Raw genomic sequence first — 10,832 nt, 5'->3', positions numbered from 1 at the left:
AAAATTTAATTGGTTTCTTAAAAAGAATAAACTTTACGTTAGAAAAGATAAAGTAAGAAAAACAAAACAAAAATAAAAAAAAATTAAATGTTGCAAAGCAAAAAAAGTTTAATGTAATAGTTTAAATAAAATTAAACATAGTAAATAATATTAAATAAAATTAAAATATTTGACCGAATTGCATTAAAATCAAAATTTCAGGGTGAAATTACAAGTTTAATGACAAAAATGAATTATGCTTCAAATGTTCAGAGGTCACGGAAATAATTAAACTATCTGATATTTGCAAATTGATCCTTCTATATAAAGGCCAAACCTTACTTTTTATTTCATTCTTGCCTCTCTTCTAAAAAAACCCAAATCCTCTCAAATCTCTCTCCTCATTAAACCCTTACCTTTTTCGAAAGCTCTTTCTATCCTAATTCTAAACCTAACCATAAATCCACCATTCAACAAGCTCCACAGTGTAGATTTAAAAGGAAAGGTCTCAGCTTTTACCTTTCATGATGACCTTTTAACTTCTTCGACAGTCGCTCCTCTCTCTCACAACGAGCACAAAGCTAAGTTCTCCTCCTTTCTTTCTCTCCTCTCGACTTTCGATATTTTAGTGGTTTTCTCAATCAAAACTCATGCATTTCATTCTTTTTCTACAACCATTTTATAGGTATTTAGAGAGTGACAGGTGTCCCTTTAATCCGACGATCTTTGGAAATCTCTATCTATCCCAAAGATCACAAGATTTTGTTGACGTTACTTTCTTCCCAATTTTTCTTCGAAATGGAGACTTACATGTTGTTTGGATTTAATTTTGGTTTTATTGGGTAGACTATGTATGGTGCTCTAACTGGTGCATGCTAGTGCGTGTATGTCATTCTTGCTGACGCGTGATCCCACGCACCATAGACCGACCATTTAGTGTCTCTTGGGATTCTTGATGCATTTCAGAATGTTAGATTAAAGGGGGAGATCTAACGACCCTCGTTTAGCTGTGCGAAATGATATATTTTGGGATCTAAAAAACCATAGCCTTTGCTTCGGTCTGGGTCGTCCACTCGCCTTCTGATCTAAGGGTTCTAATTTGAGCGATACCAATCATAATGGTGTAAAACCCTAGCCTTTCCTGAAATTCAATTTGGACAATGATTGGATCTTCAACTGGATGTTTCTAATTGGACCGAACCTAGAATTAAAATGAAAAAAATAACATAATAATAATAATATTTTTTTAAAACTATATATATATATATATATAAGCTTTGAAAATTATACTATATATATTTTCAAAACTATATATTTTCAAAACCATATATACATTATATATGTTTTCAAAACTATATTATATATATTTTGAAAAACATATATATATTGTATATGTTTTCAAAAAAAATTATATACATTTCAAAACTATATATATATGTCATATATGTTTTCAAAGCTATATATATTATACATTTTTTTAAAACTATATATATACACTATAAAAAGTGGTCCAGAGGAAAATAGGTGTCTACTGCAGCCCCTCTTTGTCCATTATTGTGTAACGACAATAGTATAAAGATAAAAAGACAAAAAAAATCATTCATTTCCCAAAACAATTAGATTCGAAGGCGAGCTTGCTCTTTTGGCATTGAGAAGTTTGTTTTTCCTCCAAGATCGTATCAAACTTCTATTGAATTGCACTTTCTTCAAACTCGATATCCTTTTTTTGTGAAGTTGAAATATGATTCAAAATTGAAGATGATCTTTTAAATTAAATATACTTTATTGTAGAGTTGAAATCTGACTTCAAGAGTTTGACTAGAAGATGGCTCATAACCGTTGAGTTAAGTCAAATTGCAGTCAGTTTTTGATGTGCTTCTATATTAAGTATCCTTCATTGTGAAGTTGAAACTTGAACCTGAAGATCACAAATGGAGATTAGTTACTCATTGCTAGACTGCAGTTGATCTTGAAAATTTTGATTGAAAGATAGTTCCTCATTGCTATCATACGGTCCATGCGCTCTTGAGTTGAGTTTCATTCTCCGTGAAGTGAAAATTGAACTTGAAAGCTTTGGTTGATAGATAACTCTTCTCGACTTAAGTTACGCTATGAACGAACCCTCTGTCATGAGTTTAGTTTGGTATGATTTGAGCTTGAGATACTTTGCCGTAAAGTTAAAATTCTTGTACAAAATCTAAACTAAAAAGTAATTCCTTGTTGCCAAATCGTAGTCAACCTTGGGTCTTATTCTAGACTTAAAGATATCAGTTTGAATTTTGACTGGAAGGTAGTTCCTTGTTTCTACTATGTGGTCAATGTGCTATTAATTTGAGTATCCTTCGTTGTGAAGTTGGAATCCTTGCCCAAAATCTGGATTGATAAGTAGTTCCTTGTTGCTAAATTACAGTTAAGCTTGGGTCTTCTTCTAGACTTAAAGAAAGTGATTTGAATTTTGATTGGAAGGTAGTTCCTCGTTGCTACCATACGATCAATGTGCTCTCAATTTAAGTATCTTACGTTGTGAATTCAAAAATGAACCTCAAAGCTTTGGTTGAAAAATAGCTTGTCTCGACTTAAGCTATGTTGAAATCTAAGCTGGGAATTAGTTCCTTATTGCTAAATTACAACCAATATGGGGTCTCCTTCTAGACCTGAAGACTTTGGTTTGAATTTTTACCGGAAGATAGTTCCTCGTTGTTATCATACGATCAATGTGCTCTTGAGTTGAGTATTCTTTCTCGTGAAGTTGAAATTGAACTTGAAATCTTTGGTTGACAGATAGCTCTTCTCAACTTAAGCTATATTGTACATGATTCCTCTAAGTGAAGGATTCTTTGGATGGATCCCCTTCGCGAGTTTAAACCAAACAAGGCGACCCCCTTCGCAGTTTAAGTCGGTCTTGATTCCTTGGATGACTTCCCTTCATGGGTTTAATTCAAATGAGATAACTCCCATTTTCATGTCTAAGCCATACCTGATTGACGTTGAACTTGATATCATTTGTCATAAAGTTGAAGTCTTGCTCAAAATCTAGGCTGGGGAGTAACTCTTTGTTTTTGAGTTAAGCTTAATCGCAACCAATTTAGGGTATTCTTCTAGACTTAAAGACCTTGGTAGTAAAATAGCCCCTCATCATTGAGTTGGGCAATGTTGTGGATGACTCCTCTATCACTAGTTAATCGATCCTGAGTGCAATATCTTTCGTTGAACAATTTGAAAAATCATATATGTATATGTGATGCCATGAATGTAATATCCTAAAGTATGCTTAAAATGTATATGAATATTGTTCAACTATTTATTTATTTATTTATACGTGCATTGCATTTTATCTTTATTTTTAATTTTCTGACAGACGGAGGTCTTCCACGGAAGCTACTCTTAACCTAGCGTTGGGGGCAGCCTACTACCCAACCTTCCCCTTACCCCATTGCATATGGGAATAGGATTTTTGTTGTTGTTGTTGTTATTGTTGTATGCTTAAAATGAAAATGTATCATTTTTCAGCATTCTCATTTTCAAAGAGTAGTCTCAATCTCCTTCTTTCAATCTTGATCCTCTCTCATATTTATTAGAGTCGATCTTTCCCCAATATTGACAGATTTATGGAAAATATCCAATCTTTTTTACATTTGCTCACCCATTTCAATGATTTTTTACTTCTGATTGTATGTATTAACTTTAGTGAGATTCTTAAACGCTCTTTTAGTCCTAATTTTGTCGAGAGAGTAATTCTCTCTTGCATTTTGACTGATGATCAACTATTGAAACTGATTGAATCATCAATATTCAGTGAAAGGTATCCTTGCTTGTCCCATAAGCTCGAATGAAAACTTTTATAGCCAAGGATACAACAATGAACATTTTTTAGTTATAAGACCATCTTTCTCCTTTTCACGCACATTTGGGCGACCCTTACTGTCAAGACTTGTATTCATATTGTTTCTATTTGATATAACATCCTTGAGTAAAATAGTAAACTCATGCTTGTTACTCAGACGATATCTGATAGTAAGAAAACTTTTCTCACCATCAAAGGCAAAACTCTTTTCATCCAACTCGTTGATTAGGTCTCTTGCACCTTATTGGGTGACCATCTTCATAGTAAAGGTACACTTCTTCTTTATGCTCGAATTTTATTAGGAAGTACATCGGGAGGCACATTGATGGAGAAAATAGGGATTTTTGGAGAGCTCTACTTCATTAATCTCCGCTTCATTAATCTTCGCGAAAATGTCTTGCTTGAAAAAAGTTCAGTGTAAAAAGAATGTAAGAACAATTGAAGTCAAATATTAGTTCACTTAATATCAAATAAATAAATCTACATTGTGATTTCAAAAATTGTATCCCTTTGACAAGTGTTAAGATCAATGGGTTGATCCAGGAAGGCAATGTAATTTGGTTCAGCTTTGTCTCATGTTTTTTAAATAGGATACGAACATGATAGTGTAACTGGAAAATTTCACTGCTAGACTTCTTAGAGAACATTTATGTTTCAGTTCTCAGGAATCTTCCATTTGTTCAAGTTTCTTAGACTCCTTTAGCATAGTCAGTGCAAAATATCGATCTAAAAACCAGAATTTTGGAGTTCTTTTGTGTAGTAGACTATAATACATGTTTTTTAACCCCTTTAGCCTCACTTTTATTGAAACTCTTTCTCAAATCACATTTACTTTAGGCATTACCACTTTTATTTAAATTATATTTTGTTAGGTTTGATGTAAACGCTTTCGATTTTGTTGGGATATTCATCTCGACACATAGAGTCTAGTGTCATGATGTGAATGTAATCTTATTCATAAAAGTTAGGGCTCTTGACATAGCCTATTACTTTAGCGAAATACCCCATAATTAGAGGATTCAAGTGTCAGAAAATCTTTGACATGGCAACTCGAAGGGAACTCACTTCATAAAACTCGGACATTACCTCCATAGCTATTTCGTTCATTACCTTCGAAGATTAACAACTTGCTACTTTAATCGGAGTGCCCAACAAGGTTAAAATATCTTGCATTAATATTAAACTATTCCTTGATTTTTTGATTTCATGATTTCTTAAGCTCATCAAGAAAAATCTATTATAATTTACGTAATGGAGAAAGTTAGGAAATTTCATCCTTAGAGCTCAATTTCCAAGCGATTTACCTAAGCCAAATTCATCTATTCCACAATTCCATATATGAAAATTATATATCATCAACGAACGTCCTGAATAGTTATGTCAGCCAATCGATCTTGTTGATTTATTCCTTATTTTGCTTCGAAATGGAGATTTTCTTGTTGTTTGGATTTAATTTTAGTTTGACTGGGTTGACCGCGTGTGGTAAATTTCCCTTGTCAAATGTATTATATATGTTTTCAAAATAATATTGTATATATTTTCATAACTATAAATATATCATAACTGTTTTCAAAGCTATATATATTATATATGCTTCAAAAACATATATATATAATGTACTATATAAAGTGGGCCCAGATGAAAATAGTGTCTTTAGGATAGATCCCTTGGATTCTAGTAGGTTTGGGATTGTTCTTTTTACAAAAAAATGATCGATATTTTCCCTTAAAGAATCAATCCATTTCTTGCAATAGTCAAATTATTTTTAAAAAGATCAATCCCATGTGCATTAAATGTTGTTTTTGGTTATAGGTAACGACTATAATGATCACTAACGATCCAAATGGCTATAAATAATTGAGAAGGTATAAATTGAAGATCAAAACTTCCCAAGGCAAAAAGAATTATATTTAACCAACCTACCAACATCAAAGAAGTGTTTTTCTGCTTAATTTCCAATCTTTTTATTGTAAACACACTTGTGAACTATATTATTTATTTTGCTCAAGTGTGTATTGGGTGAGTTCTTAATTATTGAAAACTAATTTGCCTTTTTGAGGGTTTTCTTTTGTATTTACTCTTTGGGAGAGTGTGTATTCAAGGTTTTAGGATATAAACCTTAAAATGTTTGTAAGGTTACACCTTGTCCTTAAAGGTAAGAAAACCTAGTGGATTTGAAAAATCTTAGTGTGGATCTAAGGTAGTTCATATATAATTTATTTTAGAAAGTCGAACCACTTTAAATCATTTTGGAAAAAGTTTTATTTTTCGATTTCTTCGACAAGTTTCATAAAAGGCCAATTCACCCCCTCTGATGGTTTTTGGTTGTTCAATAAAGTTTACAAATGTCTTATTTAAGCTTGAGAAACACCCAAAAATATCCCAAATGTCTTAGTTTGGTTCCTAATCATGTACTAAAGCTTTAGATAATTATTTAGTGTCTTAAGTTATCACTAAAACACCTTATTTACATCCAAATTGTCATTTAATCATGAAATCAAGTATAAACCCTATAATACTTAAATACACAAATATTAGCAATTTTTCATATTTATGAAAGCCTTAACACTCCAAAGGATTGGAAATACACTACCTTGGTGCTAGGATCCCGAAATAAAGTTCCATGCTTACCCGTCCTCTAAGGTTTGGATTAAAACCCTACTTTCTCTTTAGTTATAAAGAACCTAATATTTGAATCATCAAACTAAAGTTGATGGAGGGATTAAGGACAAAAATGAAGCTTAAAATAAGTAGAAAATGGATGAAATGACTTACTTTGATTTAAGGAGCTTGGAGAGGAATGAGAGAGAAAATGAGAAAGATAGGAGAAATGAAGAGAAGAAAGAAATGAAAGAGATGAAAAGCTTTTATCTTTATAGAAAGGGATAATCATATTATAGGTCATTCGTCATCTTTCTACAATTCAAAAACCTACTTTTTATGGCTAACGGACCCCAATTCCAACCCAATTAATTCATACTCAGCCCAACAACTTTAATCATAAATTCCATGAGGTCAACTTACCTCTTGAGTAAACCCAAAACTACTAACCTAGAATTTGGGATATTAAAAGGGGAATGCTTCTCTTCCCATTATGTGACCTCACCCAATTTAATAAAGATAAATCTTCTTTTCAAAAAAGGATCTAATTACCAATTTAGTCCTTCATCCTTTGGTCACACATAAAAATACCATTTTTATAGATCTAAAAATTGTCCCGGGTATTCATCAACATATGATAAATTCGGTGAATTGCACACTTAGTGTCGAAATGGTTATTCATCAACATATGATGAATCCCATGAATTGCACACTTAGTGTCGAAACGGTTATTCATCAACATATGATTAATTTCGTACTTTGCACACTTAGTGCCAAAACGGTTATTCATCAACATATAATGAATTTCGTTAATTGCATACTTAGTGCCGAAATGATTATTTATTAATATATGATGAATTCCGTACTTTGCACACTTAGTGCCGAAATGGTTATTCATCAACATATAATGAATTTTGTGAATTGTACACTTAATTCAATATTTAGGGCATTACAATTCTCCCCTTAAGAAAATTCGTTCTCGAATTTAAAGAAGTACCTGAAACGAAGAGGTGTAGAAACTGTTTTCTCATATCCTCATCTCTTTCCCAAGTAGTTTCTTCTACCTTATGATTCTGCCAAAGCACTTTTACCAACAGAATCCTTTTTTTACACAATTCTTTGGTTTCCTTTGCTAAGATTCGCATTGGTTCTTCCTCATAAGTAAAATCTGGTCGGATCTCTATTTCTCCAGGAATAATAACATGGGATGGATTGGATCTATACCTCCTAAGCATCGATACGTGAAAAATATTATGAATCTTGTCCATATCCGGAGGCAAAGCTAACTGATAAGATTTTGGTACGAACCTTTTTAAGATCTCGTAAGGTCCAATAAATCTTGAACTCAACTTTCCTTTTCGCCCAAAACGTAATACCTTCTTCCAAGGCGATACCTTCATAAATACCCCTACCTGAAATTCTATTTTCTTTCTTTTAAGATCAACATAAGACTTCTAATGATCGGATGATATTTTTAGATTGTTTTGGATAATTTTCACTTTCTCATCTATTTATATCATCAAATCTAGGCCAACTAGGTCTCTATCTTTCAGTTCAAACTAATTTAATGGAGTTTTGCACTTCCTCCCATACAAAGCTTCATACGGGGACATCTTAATACTCGATTGATAACTATTGTTATAAGCAAATTCCGCTAAAGGCAAATACCTTTTCCATGATCCTGTAAATTCAATCACACATGCCCTTAGCATATCTTCTAATATCTGAATAGTTTGTTCTGACTGCTCATCTGTCTGTGGATGAAAAGATGTGTTGAAGTTCAAACGAGTACCTAATGAATCATGTAAAGACTTCCAAAATCTTGAAGTAAACCTTGGGTCTCAATTGGACACTATCGATATAGGCACTCCTTACAATCTAACTATCTTTTTTATTTACAACTCCGTAAACTTATCCATCGGGTAATCTACTCGAACTGGGATAAAATGAGTTGTCTTGGTTAATCTGTCTACTATTACCCATATCGAGTCCTTTTTACCCGGTGAAAAAGGTAGCCCCGAAACAAAACCCATTGTAACTCGCTCCTACTTCCACTCAGGAATGGTTATCGGTTGTAGCAATATGGAAGGCACTTGATGTTCATCTTTCACTTGTTGACATGTCAAACATTTTGCTACAAACTATGTTACATCTCTTTTCATACCAGGCCACCAATAACGACACTTCAAGTCCTGATACATCTTATTCCTGCCTAGATGCATTGTCGAAGGACTATAGTGTGCCTCGCAAAGAATATCCTTCCTTAATTCATCATCATTGGGAATGCAAAGCCTTTCTCGGTAATATAAACATCCATTATCCCTTATTTCGAAATCTTTAGCCTCTTCTTTTTCAACTTGTGCCAATCTCATCAAGCATTTCTCGTCTCAATCTTACAGCTCTTTTACTCGATCTAAAAGCATCGGCTTTAACTTTAATTCAACAATCAAAACACCATCTTCTTTTAAAGACATACAAGCATCTAAATCCCTTAAAGCTGCAAAAGTCTTTCGACTGAGCGCATCAGCTACTATATTAACCTTTACCGAATGATAGTCAATAACCAAATCATAATCTTTTAAGAGCTCAATCCATCTTCTTTTCCTCAAATTAAGCTCTTTCTGAGTCAACAAGTATTTTAAACTCTTATGATTTATATAAACATGGCAACGCTCACCGTACAAATAATGGTTCCAAATTTTTAAAGCAAACACTACTACTGCCAATTCTAAATCATGTGTTGGGTAATTTCTCTCATGATTCTTCAGCTGTCTTGAGGCATAAGCCACAACTTTCCCTTCTTGCATCAATACACAACCTAACCCGTTATGAGATGCATCATTGTAAACAACATAATCTTTACCTGACTCAGGTTGCACAAGCACTGGGCCTCGGTTACTATATTCTTTAGCATTTCAAAACTTTTTTGCATTTATCCGACCAAAAAAAGGCACATCCTTTCGTAACAAATTAGTTAGCGGCAGAGCTAACATTGAGAAGTTCTTCATGAATCGCCTATAATAACCAGCAAGCCCCAAAAAACTCTGAACTTTCGTAATATTCTTTAGGGATTGCCAATCTACTATGGCTTGAATCTTTTTGGGATCCACTCTTATGCCTTCTGAAGAGACTATATGACCAAGGAAAGAAATCTCCACCAACCAAAATTCGTATTTAATCAATTTTGTGTACAACTTCTTTTCACACAATAACTGAAGAACCACTCGAAGATGAACATCGTCTTCTTATCTTGACTTGGAGTACAATAATATATCATCTATAAATACCACAACAAATTGATCCAAGTACAGTTGAAATACTTTGTTTATTAAGTCAATAAATATTGCAAGAGCAATAGTCAATCCAAACAATATTGCTACAAATTCATAATTTCCGTACCAAGTCTGAAAAGCAGTCTTAGAAATATATTCCTTTTCAATATTTAACTGATGATACATCGACCTCATATCTATCTTAGAGAACACTGTTGTGTCTTTTAATTGATCAAACAGGTCATCAATCCTCGAAAGAGGATACTTGTTCTTTATCGTTACTTTATTTAATTGACGATAGTTAATACATAACCGCATGGAATCATCATTCTTTTTCACAAACAGCACAGGTGCTCCCCAAGGCGAAACACTAGATCTAATAATCCTTTATCAAGTAGCTCTTGCAACTGTGCTTTTAATTCCCTTAACTTCGTTGGAGCCATTCGATACGGAGCCATAGAAACAGGATCAGTACCCGAGTAAACTTCAATCTGGAATTCTACTTCACGATCTGGAGGCAAACCCGGTAATTCCTCCGGAATTACCTCTGGAAATACCTCTAGAAATTCCTTAACTGTTGGAATATCTTTTAATCTCACCTCCGGTACTCGAGTATCCATTACGTTAGCTAGAAAAGCTATGCATCCCTTTGACATCATTTTCTTTACAGTCATGGTTGATATCATATTGGAGGGTGATTTTGGTTTATCGCCAATTACTACTATTTCGAAGCCTTCCACGTCCTTTAGAAATAATCGCTTCCTGTGAAAATCCACCCATCCATGATGTAGAGACAACCAATCCATACCCAGGATAATTTCAAATTCTTCGAAAGGCAACTCCATCAAGTTTTCCAAAAACACAACTTTTTGTATCTTAATCATACATTTTGTACATACCCGAGTTACCCTTGCACTATCACCCATAAGGTTTACTGCTACCATTTCACTAAAAATTGGTTCTAAAGGAATTCATCTCATTCTAACCAACGTTGTACTAATATATGAGTTTGTAGAACCAGGGTCAACTAGAACAAAAACAGTCTCATAAAAAAGGTGAAATGTACCTGTTATAATCTTCAGATCATCCCGATCCTCAGTGGTCTTTATATTATAAATTCAGGCCACTCCCTAAGT

The sequence above is a fragment of the Hibiscus syriacus genome, unplaced genomic scaffold, assembly GCF_006381635.1.
Source record: "Hibiscus syriacus cultivar Baekdansim isolate YM2019G1 unplaced genomic scaffold, ASM638163v2 tig00016725_pilon, whole genome shotgun sequence".
Taxonomy (NCBI): Eukaryota; Viridiplantae; Streptophyta; class Magnoliopsida; order Malvales; family Malvaceae; genus Hibiscus; species Hibiscus syriacus.
The sequence above is the reverse complement of the archived record's forward strand: the minus strand, read 5'-3'. Positions refer to the sequence as shown.